The sequence below is a fragment of the Polistes canadensis genome, unplaced genomic scaffold (genome assembly GCF_001313835.1).
Source record: "Polistes canadensis isolate GaletaPanama2010 unplaced genomic scaffold, ASM131383v1 scaffold_75, whole genome shotgun sequence".
In the NCBI taxonomy this organism is placed as follows: Eukaryota; Metazoa; Arthropoda; class Insecta; order Hymenoptera; family Vespidae; genus Polistes; species Polistes canadensis.
In genome coordinates this window covers 567,093-576,647 of record NW_014569622.1, presented here as the reverse complement: position 1 = coordinate 576,647, position 9,555 = coordinate 567,093, and the positions used below count along the sequence as shown (strand labels likewise).

The 9,555-nt window shown below is 32.3% G+C and overlaps 1 protein-coding gene across 3 annotated transcripts in view; it reads right to left on the bottom strand.

Annotated features, from left to right (window-relative positions):
• LOC106786533 (lachesin-like) overlaps nt 1-9,555 on the bottom strand; it is a 55,101-nt gene that overhangs the window by 30,704 nt on the left and 14,842 nt on the right. For 2 of the 3 annotated variants that reach the window (XM_014748020.1, XM_014748018.1), the window contains exon 1: nt 1,172-1,280. The exons of the other annotated variant lie outside the window; for it this stretch is intronic. The gene's annotated coding sequence lies outside the window, so the exon portion shown is untranslated. Of the gene's footprint in view, nt 1-1,171; nt 1,281-9,555 lie in introns of those variants that run through there. 3 annotated transcript variants of the gene reach the window in all.

The window sequence follows — 9,555 nt, the reverse complement described above, 5'->3', positions numbered from 1 at the left end:
TATATATATCCTATATTAAATCTGCTTTATTAATTGCATTTGATTGATTACATCATTTTTATTTTTTCTTCTTCCTCTTCCTATCTGCTCAGGAATAAACGTTTATTATTATATTATTATTTTATTATTATTAGAGGGAGGTGGTGGCAATAAATATACAGCAATTTTTGTGGTGAATAAACCACGGATTAAAGATCGATTATATTGAAAATATTTTCTTTCTCTCTCTCTCTCTCTCTCTCTCTCTCTCTCTCCCTCTCTCTCTCTCTCTCTCTCTCTCTCCCTCTCCCTCTCCCTCTCTTTTCCTGGAATTACATGTAAAGCTGATTAAACAGTTGAACCGATTGAAAATAAGGATATAAATTATTATAAGCAAATGTTCATTTATATACATATATACATACACATATACGTATACATATACGTATACATACCATAAGCATATATATATACAAATAAACAGCAATAAAATAAAGGATAAACAGATGGAGGATTATTGTTAGCGAACAATTTGGATCGATGAAATCTGATTATTATGTTCTGATTGAAAATTCAATAGATTTCTGTAATAATTACTGAATACAACAACTGCGATATGCGTTCATAGGGAGCCATGCGTTAATTTACTCTTTTGACCTCTTTTAAAAGTATTTAACTTCAACTCTCTCTCTCTTTATCTCTCTCTCTATAACTTAACTTACCAAAAAGAAATAAAAAAAAAAACGAAGAAAAATTTCAATTACGTACATATTACAATAAGTATAATTATACGAGTATAAGTGTAATTTCATATTTTTGTTGTTGTTTAAAACAGTAATATTAAAATAATAACATAATAAAATTTCAAATCAACGTAAAAAGGAAGATGATTACTTTGACCAGTAAAATCATACGTTATAATGAATTTTCTTTTTGATTAAAGGAATTAAAAAACAAAACAAAAGAAAAAACTAAAAAATAAATCAAATTTAAAACTAATTACACGCGAGAGACGTAAGAAGAAAATAAATTAAAATGAAAAGAAAAATAAATCACGACTATCAAATATCTAATACATTAACGCTAATTTACAAATTAAAAATAAAATAAAAAAAAAAACACACAAATTTCTGACCGTATACGAATATCTGACTTGTATCATTTAAATTGTCTGATCATATAGTATAGATACCTGTCTTGTACTACTTGCACTGTCTGATCACACAGAATAAATGTTTATTTTCTACTACTTGCGTAGGGAACCTTTACACTAACAACCTCGGTTTCTGACTACATAAAAAAAACCTTGACTTATATTATTTAAGTACTATAAAAGAAGACACTCAAAGAGATTAATAGAATAATCGCGCGTTCTATGTGAAATAAAAATACGACGTAGAAAAGAGTGAGTGGGATTAGAATTGGAAAATGAGCGTCGATCATCCAACGTCCTTGAAATGCTCGAAAGAGGAGGGTTGGGGTGGGGAAAGGGCAATGCCGTCGGCATGAGATAAGAGAACGGAGAGGATGATTACACTTTTTTCGGGATGTAATTTACGTTTTTCTGGAAAAAGAAGGAACGAAAGAAAATGAGAAAGAGAGAAAGAGAGAAAGTGTGTGTGTGTGTGTGTGTGTATGTGTGTGTAAGAGAGAGAGAGAGAGAGAGAAAGAGCAATCGAGTTTAAGTTGTGCCAAGGCAAGGCATGGGAAGAAGAGAAGAAGAGAAACGGTAAAAGCAGCCTAAGCAACGACGGTCGCGCAAGAAAATTAGCAACGTTTGCTCCGCGTAAGAGTTATGAGGGCTTTGTAGCCGAACTACTCATGAACATTAAGGGTCATTACAATGGCGATAAATTATGGCCACTGTCTCGCGCAATATTTATGTTATCAATTCCGCGGAACGTAGAACACCACGTAGAAGATACAGGGGGCCTCGAACCATAACGATTAGACACTTATTTTGAATTATGCTTATTAAGTCACTTTTGTGAAAATGAGAAAGATAGATAGATAAATCGAGAGAGAGAGAGAGAGAGAGAGAGAGAGAGAGAGAGAGAGAGAGAGAGAGAGAGGGTTTTACTCTTTCTTGCTTATTTATTTATTTCTTTTTTTTTTTTATCCTCTCTTGCTAGAAAAAAGAAGACGTTTGAAATTTCGAGTAAACTAATTTTTTACGCTGCTACCTCTTAATTGAAAGTTATAAATACTAAAGTCTTAAAGAAAATACACTAACTCCTCTCCTCTCTTAAATCTTATTACTTCTTGTGTCCATTAAGGTTGCATTTCACGTTTTATTATAAAAAAATAAGAAAATTCGGTAAAAAGAAGAAGATTAATGATGTATTATTATTCTCTCTCTCTCTCTCTCTTTCTTTCTTTCTTTCTTTCTCGAGTAAATGTTTCAAGCTCGACATTGGAAAATACATGAAATCTTGTATTCTTTCTTTAGTTTATCGAAAATGTTTACGTCTACTTCTTAAACTCCTTATCATACTCTTTGTCCCTTAGTACGTATACCAATGTGCAATAGTAACGATGGTAATGTTTGGTGGTGGTAGTGATAGTGGTATATACAGGATCCGACAGAATAAAATAGCAGTGAAATCCAGCGTGAGATATTTCTTCCTTCCCCTTGTGAATTTCATCCACTTCTTCCGACTCTGGCTCTAACAATCCTGGCCGCCGCCCTCCGTTAACTGAAACTGAATTCCTACCCCATTATTCGGCCCAACTTTTTTCCACTGTTTCCGGTAACGCGCAAGAACCATTCGAGCAGCCATTACACATGAATTCGTATTTGAAATACGTGGATAGTTGAGAGAGAAAGAGAAAGGGTACCCGTTCCCGTTGTTGCTGGTTCATTCTTCAAACAGATTTAATATTCTAATATGGGGGTTGGTTTTGCTCCGAAAAAATTCTTAAGATATTTGAAATATCAATTATTGGCCTCTTTTTTTCTAATAATTATCGAGAAGTTTTGAATTGATATAGAAATGATATTGGAACACATCTCTAAGAACTTTCGGAACTATACTAAACGAATTTGTAATTCCTCCTAAATGGTGAATGTATATATATTTTCTTTTTCACCATAAAATAATTTATAGATCTACTTGGAAAATATTGAATCGGTTAAAAAAAGATATTTGTTACACAACCTATATAATGTGTGAATATTATATATATATATTTTTTTCGTCGTAAAATAATTTCTATTATTTTAATATATGCGCGGGGAGAAATAGTTATTTTTCATTGAAGATCTTTCTTCCTTCCCCTTTTTAACGTTTCCCTTTCAACAAGTGAAAATATATTCGCTCGACAGTTACCCAAAGAGCTTTCGATCTGTCGTCATTAAACAAGAAGACGAATTTATCACGAAAGAGCATACGAGTTTTGATCGATATAAAGCAACTTTTCGAAAGATTCGCTAACATTAATCTCGCAGCTTGTCGCGATTTACACACACACACACACACATAGAAAGAAAGAGAAAGACAGAGCCAGAGACAGACAGACAAACACATACACACGTACGTGTGTCTACGTGTTCACTTTTTTTCTACGCACATCCATGCAAAAATACACATAAAGACACGGGACACGTACAAATACGAATATTCCTTCAATCTGTGCAAAAGAAATTGTTACATTAATATCTTTAACGAAAAATTTCATTTTATGCATGAGAGATCTGAAGAACTTTTTTAATACTACTGTAAGTATATGCTTCTCACCTTTTACTCTAATTATGAGTAATATATAATATTATATACATATTCCAATTGGAAACTTTAAACAAAAGAAATTATAAAAATAAAATTATGATTAAGTTGACGAGTAATATGAAGGGTGAGAGAGAGGGATGGCAGGGGGGAGAAGATGCAACTAATTATTACATATTATTTTGTTTAACTTATCGGACAGAATAATCTGTTACAAGTGTCTCATATCGAATTTTGGCATCACACACAAACATATTTATAACAAAAGATATTTCTCTACGTGTATTATTATAATTTGAGAACAGGTGGAAAATGTGTAACATGGCAAGTTTTATGGTTATATGTATTAATACGCATAATTACGCAAAATTTTAATTAAAACAACACACATCAGGGAATATATATATTATATTTTTTTTTTGCGTTCGCATCATTTCGCTTGGAATAAAAAGAAAAAAAAAAAAAAAAAAAAAAAAAAAAAAAAAAAAATGAGAATTTTTTTTCGTCGACCTCAATATATTTATTCAAACATTAATATGAAGAAAAATTATTATCGAGAGAAAATGATCTTTAAAAAAATAAAAAATAAAAAAATAACCACAGAAATAATTTGAAATCATTATGATTCAACACTTAATCATTTTACAATATATTTTCCCATCAATTTTTCTTCTTATAGAACGGAACGATTGAATCGATTAGTCTGAAAATACGAAGCTTTGTAAAAAACAAACAAAAACAAACAAACAAACAAAAAAATATAAAACCATAAAACATTATCCATATTCAAACATTTTCCTTTGATTAAATAACGTATATGGTTAATAAAAATAAACGAATCGCTAATTATTTGCCTTTTTTATCAAATTCTAGCTCTTTTTAACTTCCTTTTCTCTCTTTCTCTCTCTCTCTCTCTCTCTTTAATTTTATACATAAAGAGGTATAAACAAAAAAAGAGAAAGTAAGATAGAAAAGGAGAAATACTAAAAGTCATCACGTATCAACGACGAATGAAAAGAAAATAAAAAAGTGACGTTACGATCAGAAACATTTTCCTCTCCGTCGCTCATCATTGGATGGACAACGAGAAACAAGACTGGGCATGTAAAATAAAATGGGTTCGGCAAAAATGTTGCATTCGGTAAAATAGAGAAAAATAGAAATACATATATAAAATGAAACAGGGAAGGAAATAAAGAGAAAGAGAGAGAGAGAGAGAGAGAGAAACAGAGAGGTACAAAGAGAGGAAAAAAAATATATATATGTATACATAGGGATAGGGGAGGGGGAAGAGAGTTTTTTGCGAATGCTATTTGAAAGTGTCAGGAACGTTGAAATTTGAAATTACCATGCGTGGGCGTGGAACGATGACTGTACCGGCTGTCGCGAGTGTGATCGAGCACCAACACACAAATACGTGCTATCTATGTATGTATATATATATGTGTATGTAAATATGTATATGTAGATAGAGATAGATAGAGATACATGAAATACATACAAATAAACATAGGTATAGCTATTAGAGAAACACGGGATAGAACGACGAATTAGTGTACATTAACGATCGTGAATAACGCTTTGCACGCTTTGAATGAATGTCATTTTCTAGATATGATTATGCATCCTTTGTTTTCTATCTTTTATTCCTTTTCGTTTTGTTTCATAAAAAATAATTAACTGAAGCGAGACAATTTCTTTCTTTCTGTCATTCTCGCCCTCTCTCTCTCACCCTCTCGTTTTCTTTCATCTCATTTCTTCTATCCCAAGAGAGAAAGAGAAAACGAAAACAATGATAAGAAATAAAAAATAAAGAGCATACAACTCTCCGTGTGCGCATTAACTCCGAACTGTTTTGACAAGCTTAGGGAAAAGTAGTCTCGTGGGTAGATGGTGCATATATGTATGTATGTATATGCATATGTACATTCTGTGTATATATATGTACAACTGAGGATTTCGTGCAGCAGAGATTTATTTTACCCGCGATTAAGATAATGCGAGAAAATTCATTTCAATTTCGTACTTGTGGGTAAGAACAAAAGCATCGATTCCTTCCATCTCCAATAACAAACAACAACCAACAACAACAAACAACAACAGGAACAGTAAACAACGAAGAATGAAACGAAGAATGAAAGAAAGAAAGAAGGAAAAACAAAAAATAAAAAATAAAACAAAAGTTGTATATATTATACGTTTCTTTCGTAGGAGAACGTGGAAAATGAAATGGGAGGGGTTGTGGTTTACGAGAGAGTAGATAGGAGATAGAAAGACAGCAAGGGGAGGGATGAGTTAAAATGTGGATGGGGTCAGAAGAAGAGTTTTTAACTGGTAGGGGGCTAAATCGCGATGGAATTACCGTAGACTTTGGAATTTAATTCACGGGATGAAGAGAAAAACGTATTTAAAATAAAACACGCGGCACTTTGTCAAAACGAATCGAGTGTAGTAGTCGAGTCAAGTCCGCGAGAAATAACTTACATTTAAATCTCCCATTGGGTTTAGTAACCATTGAGGTGAGGTGAGATGGTGGTGGTGATGGTGATGGTGGTGAAGGTGGAAGAATACGCGTAGGATGTAATAGTATTTCTTCTTCTCTCCCTCCCCGTTTTTCTCTTCCACTTTCTCGTCAGTATTACTAGTACTATTACTACTACTACTACTATGAAGAAGAAAATGAAAAATAGGAAGGCACGTCGAAACGTTCTCCTTTTTCCTTTCCTCGTCGAACCACCGCGTAACCCTTCACCTGACATATCCGGCCAATGATTTAAAACAGGGCTGGACGATTTTACTAGCTGGAAAGATTAATAAATCCGATAAGGTACCCACTCGAACGGACATTCTTTTGAAATACATGCATATATATATTTATATATGTATCATTTATGTATATATACCTATTATATATATATATATATATATATATATATATATATATATGTATATGTCTATGTGTATATATGGACGATACGATCCGCAAAGAGCGACCATTATCCATTACCCGATACCACGTAGGAAACCCAAAATTCTCGTAGAGTAGACGTGTAAAGTTACGAAACGAAAGGAGGAGACATTCTATACACACATATATGTGTGTATCTCTGTATGGGTATGTTTCTGACTACATATATGGGTTACTCCTTATACTCCAACACGTAGATTCTCTAATTAGTGGACCGAGATAGTAGACATTAGTGGGCGAAAGTTACCCCCTCGAATGGTTCCACGGGTTACTCCACACAACTATCAGCTTTGTTACTCGAAAAACATTATTTTCTCCTATCGATCCGTGAGTAAGTAAAGTCTACCTTTTCTTTTCTTTTCTTTTTCTTTTTCTTTTTTTGTTTCTCTCTCTTTTCATTCTTTCACTTACTTTTTACTTCGATCTTACTGAGGAAAAATGGTGAGATTATTAACATGTGTTTTCAATCAATCCACTACATTATTTCTTTTCTTTTATTTCCACGTATTTGAATGTATTCAATTATAAATTAAATAGTACTCAAACTGTGTATGTAATTCATTGTATTTATATGATACTTAGAAAGAATGAGTTATACTTCAATGATTATTCTTCAAACAGATTGTTTCAAAACCGTTTTTACAACCTCTCTTGTTGCAATTATATGATATTATTTATACTTAAATAAAACGACAACGTAATAATATATTAACGTTTAATTTAAATTAAATTAACATAAAAATATGGGTCGTAATTATTAATACCACGCCAGATATAATTATTTAGAGAAAAAAAAAAGTTTCGTATCTGATGAATATTAATAAATATTTCAGAAATAAATATTAAATTTAACTAACTAATAAAAAATATATATATGGTGTATCCTATATAAACGTGTAATTTAAAATTATAGAGAAAATGAGAGAGAGAATTAACGTATTTCCTACTTTTTCTTTGATAAGGAAGAAGAAAGAGAGAAAAATATTCCAAGTGCAAACTAGATATACGATTCACTCTGCATTCTCGAATTTCCGAGATTTTTAAGGTGTTCAGATTAAAGAGAAAGAAAGGGACAGAGATAGAGAATAAAAAGAAAAAGAAGAAGAAGGAAAAAAGGAAAAGGAAGTAAAAGAAAGAATTTTACTCGACTCGTTTGTCCGTAGGTACTTCTCTATCCTTCTTACGGTCCCACCAATGACTTGTTTTTCGAATTCAAAGGTATGAGAATAAGAGAAAGAAACGAAGAAATTATGAAAGAAAACTAGAGAAAGCTAGAGAGCGTGTGAGAGAGAGAGAGAGAGAGAGAGAGAGAGAGTAAAAGTGAAAATCGTCGATATATTCTCGAACTTGTGAGATTAGAAGTGCTTCTATTGTCGGAGGAAAACCACTAATTTTCTACTTCCTCTTGAATCTTCTTTTTCTTTCTCACCTTTTTCGTGATTTCATCCAATACACGTTTTCAAAAACACACACGCACATACAAATGTACATACATACGTATATACATATACCAAAATAGACAGATTAAGGAAAAAATTGAGAAGAAGGGGGAAGGAGACGAGAATACGTACATATCTAGAATATTTCCGTTAAAAACCGAGCTTTCTTCTATTATATATATATATATATATATATTTATTTTTTTGTTCTATCTCTTTTTCTATCTTTCTCTTTCTTCCTACCTCTATTATTTTTCTTCTATTTCTTTCTTTCTTTCTTTCTTCCTATCTATCTATCTATCTATCTCCGATCACAGAAAAATCTCGGAGAAGGAACGAACGAACGAACGAAGACTTCGACTTTGTTCTTAAGATACGAATTCGAAACGAATGCGGAAAGATCTCTCGGAGAAAATAGAAAAATGGTGGTGGTAGGGGAGGAGGTGGAAGGAGGAAGGAGGAACAGAAAAAATAAATATATATTAAAGTCAAAAAAAAAAAAAAAAAAAAAAGAGAAATATTAAGAAAGGGAAGAAGCAGAAGAAGAAGAAGAAAGAACAAAAATATGGAGGATCCATTTCCTTCTTTTCATTTCTTTATATCTCTTTCTCTCTCATTCTACGTTTTTCTTCCTTCCTACTGTAAGTAACTCAAAGCTTACGTATATATATATACTTATACACACATGCACATATTTCTATGTATATATATATCGGGTATATATATAGCCGGTGCAAGTTTCTAAATCTAAAGTATTTACGTCGGGGTCCGTGAAAAAAACACGGACTTGTACTTCCTGACTCTTGCGTTCCTTTCTTCCTTCTTCTTCTACTACTACTTCTACTACTACTTTTACTTCTACTACTTCTTCTTATTCTTTTCTTCGCTATCTTACGAAGGCAGTTACTCTAAGTAAAGGTATCTTCTTGAAAATCGAAGCCAACGTGAGCTATACACGCTACTATCATAAATCCAAATACTTTCTGACATTGACAAAAAATCCTCGATATTTCTATCCGAAAACAACACACATTCGCCAATCCTTTCCTTGCCTTTCCTATCCTTCTTCTTTTCTCTCGCTCGGTCATTCCCTCACTCACAGATAGAAAGAAAAAGACAAATAGATCTTATCTCGATTAGGGTTCGATTAAGAGCCTCTTGCGAGTCGGGAATGTGAACTATTTGTTAACTCCAAACAATTCATTGTGTTGATATATCCTACTTTCATTAAATCCGTCTAAATATATATACACACGCGTACATATGTATGTATGTATGTATGTATATATATATATATATATATCACTTTTTCTTTATTATTACCGCCAATTAAACTCGTGAAGATCCACCTACCTATAAACTGAAATCTCAAACTCAAACAATAATCGTTAATTCGTTGAATTCGTAATACGTGGAAAATGTTACAAAGTACTACTAGCATTAC